Raw genomic sequence first — 15,542 nt, 5'->3', positions numbered from 1 at the left:
CCCATACATCAAAAGGTTGTGGGTTCTATCCCCCAATCTGAGTGCATACAGGAGGCATTGCTCTCACTCTCCCTTCCTCTCTCTGTACATATCCTTGGGTGAGGATTTAAAAACTCTATGCTAATGAGCATGGAAAACCAGTATTTAACTGAAATAACTGGACACCTTTATGCTATATGTTAAAAATGATGCCTGATTCGGGTCCTTAAAGTAAATATTCAGCTTGTGTGGATTGACAAAAATAAATATAATCATTTTTCTAATAGCATCATTGCTTCATGCCACTTAACGGAAGCTCCCGAGTGGTTTCCTAAAGGTATTGCACAGGTTTTGAGGGGACATTATATCTATTACTTGTTTTTAACCACCTAAATGTATAGTGGGTATTCATTACGTGTTTGTTTGAACTAACATGTAATTTTATTAATTTTGTTGTTGTTGTTTTTTGTTTTTTTGTTTTTGTTTTTTTTTTAAATCAATCTTTATTGTTCATATTGTTACAAAGGTTCCTCATTTCTTCCCCGCTCCACCAGGTTCCCACCCCACCCTCCGCCCCCTCCCAATCCCCCATTGTCCTCATCCATAGGTGCAGTTTATGTTCAGTCTCTTCCTCCCTCCCTTTCCCTGATAGTAAATCCCTTTTCAGATAGTAAATCAGTTACTTAGCATTTTCTCATATCAATAATACCACCACATGCCCAATGATACATTTCACACAAAAGACATTTCCAAATAGGTCAACCAGCCTCATCCAGGCCCCACCCAAGGCATTCACAGATCAACCCCCCAGCCCTATACTAACTCAACACATCCAGATCTAAGCCTTCATCACTTGATTCAGCAGACCCTCAAGTTCCCACAAAAGTTTCCAGCCATGTCTGAGAGGCGGCCGTGGGGCAGGGGCAGGCGAGGAGCGAGCTGTTTCGGGCCTGGCTGCTCCGGGCCTGGCCTCTGTTGCTCTGGTTCGTTCCACAACCAGCTGCTCCAGGTCTGGTCACCGCCGCTCCCGACCTAGTTGCTCTGGACCTGGCAGCTGCTGCTCCGGGCCTGGCCGCACAAGACCCGGCTGCTCCGGGCCTGGCCGCTCCCAGCCTGGCAGCTGCTGCTCCGGGCATGGCCGCACCAGACCCAGCTGCTCCGGGCCTGGCCGCTCCCAGCCAGGCAACCGCTGCTTCAGGCCTGGCCACTCCCAGCCTGGCAGCCGCTGCTCCGGGCCTGGCCGCTCCCAGCCAGGCAACCACTGCTTCAGGCCTGGCCACTCCCAGCCTGGCAGCCGCTGCTCTGGGCCTGGCCGCTCCCAGCCTGGCAGCCGCTGCTCCGGGCCTGGCCACACCAGACCCGGCTGCTCCGGGCTTGGCTTCCCCGGGCCCGGCCGCTCCAAGTCTGGCCGCTCCCAGCCTGGATGCTTCGGGCTTGGCTACTGCTGTTCTGGGCCTGGCTGCTCCCAACCCGGCTGCTCTGGGCCCGGCTTCTCCAGGCCCGGCCACTCGGGGTCTGGGTGTTCCTGGACTGGCCTCCCTGGGCTTGGCTGCCTCCGCCTCAGGCCTGGCTGCCACTGCCCCAGGTCTGGCTGCTCCAGTGCTGGCTGTTGTTGCTCTGGTTCTGGCTGCTGCTGCTCTGGGGCCTGGCCGTTGCTGCTCCGGGCCCGGTTGCCATTGCTTTGTGCCTGGGCACTCTAGGCCTGGCTGCCGCTGTTCCAACATTCTGTCCTTTTTTTTTTTTTAAAACGCATTTATGTTGCAATGTTGTCTGGTGAGTTGAGTTCTGACTTAGTCTTTGATTTTTCAAGATCTTCTTTGTATTTTTTCTTAAGTAATTTTACTATCTTTTGCTCTCACTTGATTTCTTCACATTGAGAACTTTGGTTTCTTCCTCCTTGTCCTGGGAGCTCAGCAGGTTGGCCTGTGGCACCCCTTTGTTATCCGCGGGCTCCCGCGCTGCTCCAGCCTGTTGCCAGGGTCGACGCCGCCCAGGAAGCAGCCCCCGGCCTTGGCTCCGTTGCCCGGGCTCAGAGGTCAATGGCTCAGGGGCACCCCCCCCCTGGGGGACCCGTCGCCCGGCTCCCTGCCGGCGCCCGGCTGGCTGGTGTCTGGCAAGGGCTCCTGCTCCCTGTCGCATTCCTCCAGTCTGGAGCTTTTTTTTTACTCCTTCCCGCTAGGGGAGTCTAGGATCAGAGTCAACAGACTGTCCTCTGCGCGACTCTGGGGTCTCTGCTTTTCGCCACTCCCCTGGGATTCCGCCTCATAGCCCTGTCTCCCCCTGCCCGAGCCTGGGTCCCCAGGGTCTGGTCCAGGACTGGGGTTCAGAGCAGTCCGGACTGAGGCACAGCGCTGCTGGAGGCTTTGTTTCTCGGGTAATCCAGCATCAGAGTCAACATTCAGTCCTCTGTGCACAATGTGCGCGCGACTCTGGGGGCCCTGCTTTTCGCTGCTCGCTTGGGATTCCGCCTCACAGCCCTGTCTCCCCCGCCGGAGCCTGGGTCCCCAGGGTCTGGCTCATAACTGGGGGTCAGCGCTGCCGATTCGGGGGTTTAGCCCAGGCTGGGGGTTTTATTTCCTTCCTGCTAGGGAACGCCAGGCAGGCACCCAGCCTTCTCCTCCTCTCCGGCTGTGACCTCTCCATGCGTGTGTGCGAGCGCACAGCATGTCTCCGTACCTTAGGCTTTTTTCAGCTCCTCTGATTTTCCTTCTGGTTTTCTCTTTCCTTCTTGTTGTAGAATTTTCAGTCAGTCGACTACCTGTAGCTCTGGGCGATGTCCACTCTACATTTTAGTTGTATTCCATTGAAATTGTGTGCTGCTGCGGTTAGATGTCTACCCGAGCAGCCATCTTGGATCCTCCCTGAGCTAACATGTAATTTTAGTCTCTGAAGATTAAGATACTTATCTTTCTCTCACTGTCTCATTTCACTCACATAATACTCTCCAGGTCCATCCATGCTATTGCAAATGGTAAGAGTTCTTGCTTTTTTATTGCCACATAGTATTCCATTGTGTAAATGAAGCATAATTTTATTATCCACTCATCTGCTAATGGGAACTTAGTCTGTTTCCAAATCTTAGCTATTGAAAATTTTGCTGCTATGAACATAGGGGTGCATATATTCTTACGATGAGTGTTTCCCGTTCCTTAGGATATATTGTATTTCTAGATGTGGGATTCCTGGGTCAAATGTGAGTTCCATTTTTAATTTTTTGAGGAAAATCTATACTGTTTTCCACTTGGACTGCACCAATCTTCATTCCCACCAGCAGTGTACTAGGGTTCTCTTTTCTCCACAACCTCGCCAACACTTGTCATTTATTGAATTATTGTTGGTAGCCATTCTGACAGGTGTGAGGTGATATCTCATTGGCATTTTGATTTGCATCTCTTGGAGAATTAATGACTTTGAGCCTTTTGTCAGATTTCTCTTGGTTTTCTGTATGTCCACTTTGGAGAAGTGTCTATTTAGGTCCTTTGTCCATTTTTTAAATTGGATTGTTTGTTGCCACAACCTTTGCGTTGGGGTTCAGGATGTGAAGGAAGGGCTGACACACAAATGAAAATACTATACAAGTAATATGAATTTAGAATGCATTGGGGACCAGGTGGAGGAGCCTCTTTTTTGAAGAGACACACTGACCTTTGGCCAGTCTGCTTTTTATTTACTTAAATTCACATTTTTCCTTTAGCAATGCATACAGGCATATCAAAGGTAAAGTTTGATAAAAGTAAAAGAATTATCAGGTTAGGGAATTTGCCTTCAGCCACCACTATCTCAACAGATAGGATGCTTAGCCTCAGCACTGCTAACGCCCCAGGTCCATCAGCCTCCCGCTTTCCTTGGTGCACTAACAGTACTGGCAAGCAGTGTTTTCCTGCATCTCCCCCTTTTTGTTTTCTTAGTAAATCTTGAAAAGTGTAGGGCTTTAGTTCTTTTAAGACCCTTCATTCCACATCTGCAGACTAAAAATTTCATATAATAAAAGGCAAATATGCAAATTGACTGAACGGTGGAATGACTGGTCACTATGACATCTACTGACCACTAGGGGACAGATGCTCAATGCAGGAGATGTACCCTGGTGGTCACTGTGCTCCCTCAGGGGGTGTGCTGCTCAGCCAGAAGCTTGGCTCATGGCTGGAGAGAGCAGTGGCAGTGGCAGGAGCCTCTCACACATCAGCTGCAATCAGACATTCCCGAAGGGCTCCAGGACTGAAAGAGGGTACAGGCCGGGCTGAGAGACACCAACCCCCCGAGTGCACAAATTCCATGCACCGGGCTTCTAGTAAACATATAAGAACAAGAATGAGACAGACAATAGTGGTTATGCTAAGAGGCAGATGAATGGAGATCCAATGAAAAGGATTGAGTTCTTTCATGGTCCTTTTAAATTGTTGCCAGACATCTAAGGAACTATTTTGTAATAGGCTCCTTTCTGTGCCATCAGTTCTTTAAGGGTCCCTTTCTCAATCACTGTTCCCTGTGATATAACAGCAGTGATATTTGAGTTCTGGATCGTGGACAAACAGTGGGCAATGACAATGCAGGTCCTATCTTCTCTGGCTTTGTCCAGGGCAATCTCCACCATTCCACAACTTGTGACTGCTAGCATGGCAAGGCCAAGGCTTCTTTACCATCCCCCAGGTCATCTCTGGACTGATGCTCATCTTTCTCATTCTCCTACGATCCCTTATCTTCAACATGTTGCTTGGGGCTACTGCTATCTGTGGCTGGAGTAATTGATTGTACAGAGTGATGCTGCAGGTTCAAGGTCCTCATTAGTCTGTTCAGTTCCTCTCTTACATCCATGTTGAAATTTAATGTTCCTTACAGGACTCACACAGGCTTGGAGCAGTTTTCTGGAAATACAAAGCATATCCTTGACCAAAGGTTAGCAAAGGGTCAGGACCCTTCAGTAAACCAGATTTAGGATCTTTCCATCTAACCAAACCATTTTCCTGTGGTTTATTCTGGCACCAGTGTAATTCCATAGGTGTCTTGCCATTAGTATTACAAGTGAAAATTTTTAAAGTAATTAAGGCTTGATGTAGTTGACCTACAGGAGATTTCTCTAGCATCACTATTCCCACTTTTTGTTTTTCAGGTTGGGTTTTTAGCAGCTGATGTTGGCATTCTATAATTGCCTGTCCTTGGGAATTGTGTTCCCACAATGTGCCTGTTGTAATAAAGTATGCATTTCCTTTGATTAAAGGACCGGGCAGGATGGTATGAGCCCTGATATGAGTAATATAAAGAGATATTGTCTTTGCTATACAATTTGCTGTATCTTTTTAAATAGTGTATAAATAGACTTTGCTCACTAAACCTTTTAATTGAGCAGTCTCAATTCTGTTTACCAGGCCAGCAGCATAGGCAGAATCAGAAATAATATTAAGAGGCTCTTGGAAATTCTGTAATGCAGCCTTGATAGCTTCTATTCAATCCTTTGTATAGAAGTATGACTAGTCTGGTTGACTTGATCTGAATCCATTGCATGATAAGCAGCTTTACAATTAGATGAACCATCAGTAAAAACAGTTAATGCTCTAAAAATTGGTTCCTGCCTAGTATTTTTTTTTTTTTTTTGTATAATAATACGGGTATAATATAAAAATCATAGTAATTTGTTTTTTAGTAGGTGACAACTAAGTTTCCCTGGATATTCACTTAGTTCAATTTGGCAATTTAAATTAGTTTGAAATAAGGTTTATTTTTTAACTTCATTTGTTCTTAGATGTGAACAGCAAATGACACTAATTGGATTTCTGCTGTCACTCTCTTAGCTTATAAAATAGTTTATTAAATTTCTAAATTATACCACCAACATTATTGGCCCATACAGCTTTAATAAAAAGCACAACTGATATTGAAAAGCATACAACATAAGCTGCAGAGATAAGCATTCATCTGATTTCAAATGGAAATGCTGCTTTCATTAATTATGTGATTTAAGTGGGGGTCAGTTGAGAGAGTTTCCTCTGTAAGTTCAAATCAGGACACATTCTTTGAGTAAATAAAGGCAAAATCACTGAAAAGTTGCTTTGTATCTGGCAGATATCATTTTGAAAAAATAACTACATTGGAGGGAAATTGCATTTATAAGTTAAGATACCTGTGACCAGCAATGCTTATGTTAAAAATGTCATGGATCCACGATACCAAAGCTGTTTTAGCTTATTTGCATAAGACATTCATCCTATGCTAGGAAGATTGACGTGTTTTTTAAACTCTATTCGTGGTTCTCCACTTCAATCTGATCAGACTCTTCTCTGTCCCACTGCGTCTTATCTCAATAACTATATTTATGATTGAGTTGAAAAACATTGAAGTCATCTGCTTTTCTAGTTATGTAAAAATGATAGAATCAAAAGGACCAGAAGAACATCCATCTCAGAGGAGTTTCTTCAGAGTTTTCCAAACATTGGACACAAATTTAAAATTTAAAAATATATTAAGTATTTTAACACTCTAGTAAAAATAACATGCACACTCTAATGTTTTATAACATATTAATATACCATGAAGCAAAAGTAAACTTTGCTGTTAGTTTGTATTTTTATGGACTGCTGTCTAAAGCTTTGCTACCGATTTTTATGGAGATATTTGAACATTTTATGAGTATACATTTTTTATATTTATGTTTTTAGCTGGGCTTTTAAAAAACTTGAGTCCATTGTCCTAGCCAGTTTGATTCAGTAGATAGACCGTCATCCTGCAGACTGAAGGGTTCAGGGTTCAGTTCCGGTCAAGGGCACATACTTCAGTTGCAGGCTTGATCCCTGGCCCTGGTTGGGGCTCCTGTGGGAGGCAACCAGTCGATGTCGCTCTCACATCAATGTTTCTCTCTCTGTGTGTCTCTCCCCCTCCCTCCACTCTCTCTACAAATCAATGGAAAAATACCCCAGCTGAAGATTAACAACAACAACAAAAACTCGAGTCCATTATTATATATCCAAATCAAATTACACAAGCCAGAACCCGGCTGCAGCTTGTGTGTGCTCCGATGAATAAACAAACAAGATGCAGGAGCAGCATCCTGCACACACCCGTATCCCTCCTTCCCAGTCTTGCAATGGCAAGTTAATGTGATACATTTATATTAGAGAAAGTTTTCTTGCTTAATTTCAGTTTCAGTTAGTTCTTGCTCATATAAAATAAAATTTTATATTTATGACCAGAAATCTGAGAAACAATTAGATATAATCACTCAATATGGAAACATGATTTTTTTTTTTTTTATTCTTCCTTCAAGCTTCTGGACTATTTTAATAGCAAAGATCTTAATATTGCCCAAATCAAATTAGCTATTTTTAAAAGTTGCCATTTTCAATAGCTTTTTTAATATTGAGAATTGTCTCAATAGTATAAAGCCGAAACAAAGTATAGAAATTTGTTGATGATGATTTAAAATTGCAGCTATTACCCATGTCCTTTGATTTCATATTTTTATTAGTCAATCACTTGTTATTTTCATAAATAGCACTATAACTTGGTATTATAAAATCAGTTATTACTAACAAATCTATTTTGTTGTTGTTGTTGTATATAATGGAGATTCTATTTCGAGCTTATTAGACAAGAGATCTACAGTTAAATAATATGAAAACCACTGATCTGTCCCAATCCATTAGTTCTACAGATTGAAATATTAAAGGTCAGTTTATCTTTCTTGCTCAAAGTTATACAGCCAGAAAACTGCAGTTGCCAAACTTCCTAATACTTAGTTCACTGTTCTCTATTATCGTTACCTCATCTCTGAGTTCCTCTGGTATACTTAGTTTATGTCATTCCGTTTAGCATTTAATGACATGGTTTGTATACATCATTTATTTATTCAACAAGAAATTGTGCTGAAAATAAAATAAGAAATTTGATTCTATTTAATTTTGATTGAATGCATACATGTATCACTGGGTGGTTTTAATATATTACTAACAAGAGCTTTTCTATTTATGGTTATGTTTTAGGGAAGTTGAGGACGTTCTTTAGTATTTTGAAAGGTGAGAAAAACAAATAGTTCAACTCAAAGCATCTGCATACCATGAGCCTGTTAATGTGTTTGGCAACCACAAGCACAAAGATATATGAAATAAGGAATGTGTGTGGTAGGTGCTGTTACCTTTATGTAAACAGCACTGTAGAATGAGAGAGGAATGAACAAGCAGCTCTAAGCAGGGGGCTAGAGGGGCTTCACTAAGAAGCTGGCCCTGAGGATTAGTTAAGGACCAGTAAGCTGCTTTAAGAAAGTGGGAGGAATTCTTTCAAAGCCCAGGAAACAACACATGCATAGGCACCGAGGCGTGAGTGGTTCTGGCATTTCCAAGAAAGTTTAACACAGCAAGTTACTAACTAGGGTGTCTTAGGAGTAGTGATGAGTGAACGTTTACACCATTAGCCGATTGAAGAATGGAAGTAAGGAAATGTCCGAACTTCTTATTCTGTACCCTAGGTTTTCCTTGTGCTTCTACCTATTTCTGCCCCTAACTGTTAAGGTCTTTGAGAACACTGATATATTTGACCTTCCCAGCCTCATGGTGATGTGTGCAGTGCCGAGCATGGCCAGGGCTCAGGGTTTGCTTGCTCGCTACATGTTCCTTCATTCACTCACAAATATATTTGGCTGCAGCATGTGTAAGGCTCTGTACTTTGTGCTATTAGAAATAAAAACTTGTGATACAAAACAAAATATAGAAGGCTTTTGTCTGTTGACTAAGAAATCCATGTACTCACAGAGTTTACATTTTTGTCAGAAGAGACAGGCAGTAATAAACAGTAAAACATGTAATATGTTAGTGATACATACGAAGGGGAAATAATAAAGCAGAAAAGGGCTATATAAATTATCAGAGAGGAAAAGAGATGGCCAGTCTACTTATTTTCTTTTGCCTCAGTTTCCTTAACTCTAGAAAAGAAAACAAATAATAGTGCTTCTACAATAAATCCCTAATCTAGGCAACAGGGATTAAATGAGTCAATGACTGTATAAAGTATTCAGCATAGTTTCCAGAAGATGGTAAGATAAATGCCAGCTACTATTATTCACATACTTGGCTAAAACAACGTTAACACAATAATCATCTTATTTTCATCACTTATGGATCTCTTTTATTAAGGGACATACCTCCAAACAATTATGAACTACTCTACAGGCTAAGATACTCATCCATATCTTGCTCCTTTTAGCTTCTGCTTCCAATGCATTTACTTCTAATATTTGTTATTGAAATGAATCATTGTTTTTCATAACGTTCTAGAAAACAATATTTGATTATCTAGATGTCAGGCCATCATCCTATTTCAGGCATTAGGCCCACATCCAGATCTGTCTGTGGAAAATACTCATTAATGCTTCATGACTTATCACATCTCAAGGTTAGAAGTTCTGACAAAAATGAGACCTTTATGCTTGCTCACCAGCTAAAAATGAGTATAATATTGGAGTTGTTCTTACCAGACAGAATGTAAAGTCTTCAACATTAATGTTTTGGAGTTAAAACCGGTTTGCATGGATTAGGTAAAGGTTTCGGTCTCTTACCTTTCGTTTCCTTTCTAACCTCTGTGCATCCTTAACATCTATGCTGTCCCCCTCACCTGCCCCCCTTTATCTGATCCCCAGAATCCAGGCTAGCTCTTTTTTGTGCTCATTTAGCACTCCATACTTAGCCCCTATTATAGTGAGCATCATTTAATGTTGTGATGACCTGTTCACCTGACTGCCCACCCTGCACCTCCCAGGCAGTAAGTTCTTTAAGATGGGACTGTGTTCTCTTTATGTCTGGGTCCCTACTTACCATTCAGGGCCTCACATATAGTTGTTCAATAAATACTTAAAACATTAACTATAATGCCTGAAGTGCCTTTAGTACAGCAGGATTATAGAAACATATTATAGTTATCTAGCCGTGGCCCCATATCCCTTAGTTGCTACTTTGTCTCTCCTGGAGAACGACAGTTCTCACGCATGCTGCTGCACCGTGTCCTCCACATTCCCGTCCTCCTTTGGCCTAAGATAAAAAATAGAAAGCGGGCTGGTTATCAGGAAAGACCTCAAAAGTAGAGGAGCACCCTGTGGAGTAACAATGGTCCAGGATGTGGTACTTAGTCTTCCAATTTAAAAAATTGCTTTTGCCTTTGCTCTCAAGTGGGATGGGGCTCTAGGGTCTGACACAGACCATCTGCTATACCATCGATATTTATGAGAAATTAATTTACAAGCCAGATGACCTGTTTGTTTGTTTGTTTGTTTGTTTGTCTTCACTGAGTGAAATACATATTCATGGTATCCAAGTCACTAACTTAATGATATCAAAGCATCTAGGAAATCCAACAAATATTCAAAAGGTTGTTCAATGACCTTAGAAACAGAACAAGATGGGTTAGACTGTCCCAAGGATTATTTTACCCAGACTGAGGAGGAGCTTGTCAGCGTCACCCTGATGGCTGACCAGAGAGAATAGGATAAGAGGTAGCAAGGTCTCAAGCACACTTTTGAAAGCCCTTACCAACTTTTTATTTGCTAAAAGAAAATAATTTTAAAAGTCAGAAATAAAGCAGAGACATTTTCTAACTCTTAATAATGGTGATGAGCAATTTGGTTCCTTAATTCTTTGATCCCAATATGAGTTCCTAAGTTAATGATAATGTAGTATTGCTGATAATGGTGCTAAGAAAGAAGGAAAAGTAGAAGATTGAAGTTGGACAACAGTTTTCTGTCCCCTCTACTTCCTCTAATTCAAGAATCATCACTGTCCCATGGCCAACTCGGTTTCATTAAGAAAGTTAAAGTGCTTGTGGTTTTAGCCAGCTTTCTCCAACTCTACTAGTAATGCCTGATGACCCATTAGTTCATCCTTACCCTTGTGAAGAAACTATGACATGAAGGTTAAGTGGACACTTAAAAAAATAATAATAAGTTAAATAATAATAATAAGTTATACCTCTTGTCAAGGGCTAAAGTGAGTCTTTCAAGCCTTACCTCAAGGTCTTTTCTGTTCCAGAGATTGGAAACCCAAGTGCCTACAGAGGCCAGTCTGGTGGGAATGAAGCAGGAAGCCACAGCAGTGACCTGGAGAGCCAACTTCTTTCTAAAGGAGCAGCCGCTGCTCTGGTCCAGATAATTGTTGCAAGGCAGGAACGTTAACCTAGTGATGCCGCTTTGTCCAGTTTATCAGGTAAAGCAGGAAATGCAAGTTTTCATGTAAAATTTTTAAAATTTAAATATTTTCAACTAATTTGCCATTATTATTATTAATTATTATTATTATTATTATTCTCAAACTGTGTACAAGCCAAATACTTCTGCAGATGGAATTTGGCCCAGTCCTCCTACTTGTAGCTTGGTCCTACATTTGGCTTACCTATTTGTTGAACTGCAGATCTTATTTTCTATAGCTTTTGCTTTTCTTCAGCATGTGCTCTAAGCATATTGTGCCTGGATCTGTGATATTGAAACTCCTTTCCTCTGCAACCTGAGTAGCTTGTGCATATGTTGTCTTTGGCTGCTATGTTTCCTCTGCCACTCTCAGCATTCCAGTGAGCAGTGGATGCTAAATGGAGTCTCCTTGAGACACATTGTTATGACACCACTAAACATCTGCAGGTTTACTGCTCACTCATTTTGGAACTGACGGGTAAGCGACATAAACACAGTAAAAGATCATTTATTTCACGGGGCTTAGAGATTGTATGCTTTGGGTTCCTCTTTCCGGAATCTACACATAAATGATCCTCCTCTTACTTCTTGAGAACCTGATTTATCAGACAGTTTATTAGACTTTTACGTTTGATTATGTTTGCTGGAGACATTGATTGGGCCTAAGTGTTCCTAGGTGTCTCTAAACCAATGTTTACAGACAATGTCTTTGGGTGGGTTTCTTCAATGGCTAAGGAGTCTTCTTCTTTTCACTTTAGGAGTAAGCTGATTTTTAAGGTTATAAGTGGGTTTTGGGGGGGGGAAATACTGTTACTTTATATAGAAATGTTTACTCTAAGTAGGAACTTGACATCCACTGCCAGGTGAATAAAAAAAAAAATACTAAACATTTTTATAGTTAGAGTATATAAATATTAGTTGTTTCATATTATGTAACACCACATGGGCATAATGGATAATTATTTCATTCTCAATACAATTTGGGGGAAAAACAATATTAATGTACATTATTTTTCAGTAGTAGATATATTGGGCTTCATCTTGGGTAGCCAAAATACCAGTAATGCATGATTAAGATGTAAAAAGTAACCCTATAACTTGCTTGGTATACTCTTAAATAGATTATGTAAATACAGGCAAGTATTTCTTCTAAATAATCCCTATGAGAAATTTCATGTACTCTAGAAAAGCAAAAACAGCAAATTATGCTGTTGGCTAAAATATAGAAATAAATTATAAACTATTTTCCCTCAAACTTATGAGTTTATCAATTTATATTATAGATGTTTACTATACTTTAAAACTATTCTCTAAATGCTTTTTATGGATATGTATGTTGGAGCTGGTGACGGTTCACTTTTAGCATTTAAGAAGGTTAAATGAATAGAAAGCATTTTGGGCATATGCATACAGACCCTCACTTTTCACTTTCTTATATTGTTAAAGGTAAAAGGGGAGGCTTTAACTTGAAGTTAACTGTCTCAATTGGTTTTTTCCTTTGCAGTCACAAAGTATGTAAATGGCAAAAAGAAAGCTCAGTTATAAGTAGTAATATGGGTGAATTACTGGCTATTATATGGGGGAACCCAAGTTAGATTTGGAAAGCCAAATTATAACTAGGGCAACCTGGAAGGCCTCTCTGAGGAAGTGACATTTAAACTGAGACACATAGGTGTTGGTTTAGTGACGATCAACAGGGTCAGGATGGGAGACAGTAGCCTAAGTACAAAAGATGAGTGACATCCGGGGGCATTTTAGAACCAATCAAAGGGATAGCCTTAATTTCTTTTCTCTAGTATTTAGATTTTGGGGATTCATGGGTATTATTTCTGACTCTCTACTTGGCTAAAACAGAAAGAGCAGTGATAGCGTAATATGAGGTGCAAAGCCTGTAACTGTTTCACAAAAGTTTTCGTAATGCTTTTAAGGATCTGAAAGATATTAATTAGCTGGTCTATAGATACAACATTTAATTTTTTAGAAATAACATTTTTTTCAATTATAGAGCCAATACATTTTTGTTTTAGAAAATGTTGAAACTATAGAAAAACAATGAAAATATAGAGATATTCCTACTACCCAGAGACCACTGCTGGGAGGATAATGCTGTTCTATTCCTAGATCTACATATAGAGTAGCATTTTGGTAAATGAAGGTTCCTAATTATAAATGTAACTTTGTAGTATTTCTTCAGCTGACAATATCATGGACCTTTCCTATGCTATTAAATTTTCTATAACATGATTTTAATAGCTATGTATAAATAACTAGAGGCCCGGTGCATGCAAATTCATGCACTAGAGGGGGTTTCCCTCAGCCTGGCCTGCCCCCTCTAACAATCCAGGAACCCTCAGGGTGGAAGACAACCTAACGATCAGGGGAAGGCGACCCCCCCCATCACCTCTCTGCTGCTGCAACTGCCAGCCCTGGTTACCTGAGCCTAGCGCAGCCCTGGGCAGCTGAGCAGCCACCATCCAAGGCTTGCCTGTGCCCTGGGTTGGCCCTGGATGGCTAGGGGGTTGAGGGGCCTTGGCACCTCCATCTTGTGGCTGTGGTTGCCACCATCTTTGAGGGTGGGGTAGTCAATTAGCATATTCCCTCCTTATTGGCTGTGGATATGGCCATCTTTGAGAGTGGGGCAGTCAATTAGCATATCCCTTATTGGTTGTGGATGCTACTATCTTTGTGACAGCATGAGGGTCAATTAGCATATTCACTCTTTATTAGATAGGGTAATAGTTTGGATATTTGTGATGAGGTAGGCACTGATTTAAGAATTTTATTGCATCCCCAGATCAATTCTATCCTATCTAATAAAGTGGGAATATGCTAAGTGACCCGCACAACATTGCAAAGATGGCAGTGCTTACAATCAATAAGGAAAGAATATGCTAATTGGTTGCCACACCCTCAAAGATGGTGGCACCCACAGCCACAAGATGGCAGTGCCCAGTCCTCTCGGCCCCTTAGCCTCCCAGGGCCGCCCAAGGCTCAGGTAACCAGGGCCGGCTGAGGCTTGCGCTGCCAGCAGTGGTAGCAGCAGAATTGTGATGGGGCATCACCTTCCTCTGATCGCTGGCTCGCCTCCCACCCCTGAGGGCTCCCAGACTGTGAGAGGGGGCAGGCTGCGCTAAGGGACCCCCCTCCAGTGCATGAATTTTCATATACTGAGCTCTAGTAAGGCTATAGTTTCTACTCTAGAGAGTTACACGCTAATAAAGGGTAGAGATACATAGCTTCTCAATAATGTAATTCATGTAAATAAGACCCTATTTTAGACCTTCAGTTTGTTTCCAATATTGTTTTTGGCTATTTGGTTCTGTGGATTGGCAGTCTAGGCTGGTCTTAGCTTGGCCAATTTATCCCTCTTCCACATGGTGTTAGCTGGGCTCACATACATGTCTGGGGCCTCAGTTGGACTGGCTGACAACCTGGTGTGTAGTCCTCAAGGTGACTAGCTCAGGTTATTCATGTGACAGTGGCATTACATGAAGCTGGAGTGGAAGATGCAAGACCTTTTAAGGTTTAGTCTCAACTTCAGTAGTATCACGTTCATCCTATTCCATTGGTCAAAGAAATCACCAGGCCAGCCCAGATTCAAGGTGTGGAATCATAAATCCTACTTGCTAATGGAAGGAGCTACAAAATATTTGTAGTCCGTGCAATATACTACACTAAGCATTTAGTTTTCTAAAGGCTTTTATGTGATTAGAACGTGTAAGTTACTGAACTTTGGTAGCAAATACTGGCTTGATATAAATAATCCTCGGACCATAGATGGCCATAGGCCAGCAAGCTTGTTACCGTGACACTGAGGACTAGCCTAACTATCTGACTTTCCTAAACTCCCAACCTTCAGAGTTTCTGAAAAAAATGTACCCTTCCTACACGAGTGTGATCCCTCTGTACTGAGGGCAAGAAGATGTGGAACCAGAGAGCTTCAGTGATCAGGGCAGAGAAAGTGTGTGTAAGGAATCCTGATACACCCGCATAAAGCAAACATAAGGTGCTGGGAGTTATCTGGAGTGAATAAGGAGAGCCTGGCAGAGATTGGGTCTCTCACAAAGGATATATCCAAGAGGTGTGTTTTGGAAGAGGTGGCTGTACAGTGAAGATAAGAACCAAATGGAAATAACAACCAGAGTGAAAGTGGGGCTGATCTATTGGAAGGTTTTTTTAAAAACAAAAAGAAGATCTAACTGCAAGATAAGTGCTCATGAGTAAAAATGCATAGCTGGAATAAAACAGGTGGAAGGTGAAATGGATGGTAAGGTTGGATGGAGGGAGCTGGCTAAATGCTATGAAGGAGCCATTTGAATAACTGATATACAGGTGAAAGGTCAATAAAAGGGGAAATGTCATTTAGGGTTACTGTAATGAGCATCATTTAACTAATAATGATGGA

The 15,542-nt window shown here is 41.6% G+C and overlaps 1 protein-coding gene and 1 pseudogene across 4 annotated transcripts in view; one reads left to right on the top strand and one right to left on the bottom strand.

Moving 5' to 3' along the window:
* Positions 1–15,542, top strand: part of MBD5 (methyl-CpG binding domain protein 5) — a 352,400-nt gene that overhangs the window by 273,927 nt on the left and 62,931 nt on the right. For 2 of the 4 annotated variants that reach the window (XR_004984879.2, XM_036421211.2), the window contains exon 3: positions 10,983–11,156. The exons of the other annotated variants lie outside the window; for them this stretch is intronic. The gene's annotated coding sequence lies outside the window, so the exon portion shown is untranslated. The remainder of the gene's footprint in view (positions 1–10,982; positions 11,157–15,542) is intronic. 4 annotated transcript variants of the gene reach the window in all.
* LOC118709724 lies at positions 4,274–5,063 on the bottom strand (annotated as a pseudogene).

Source organism: Pipistrellus kuhlii, unplaced genomic scaffold, assembly GCF_014108245.1.
Source record: "Pipistrellus kuhlii isolate mPipKuh1 unplaced genomic scaffold, mPipKuh1.p scaffold_m20_p_7, whole genome shotgun sequence".
In the NCBI taxonomy this organism is placed as follows: domain Eukaryota; kingdom Metazoa; phylum Chordata; class Mammalia; order Chiroptera; family Vespertilionidae; genus Pipistrellus; species Pipistrellus kuhlii.
The sequence above is the reverse complement of the archived record's forward strand: the minus strand, read 5'-3'. Positions and strand labels throughout refer to the sequence as shown.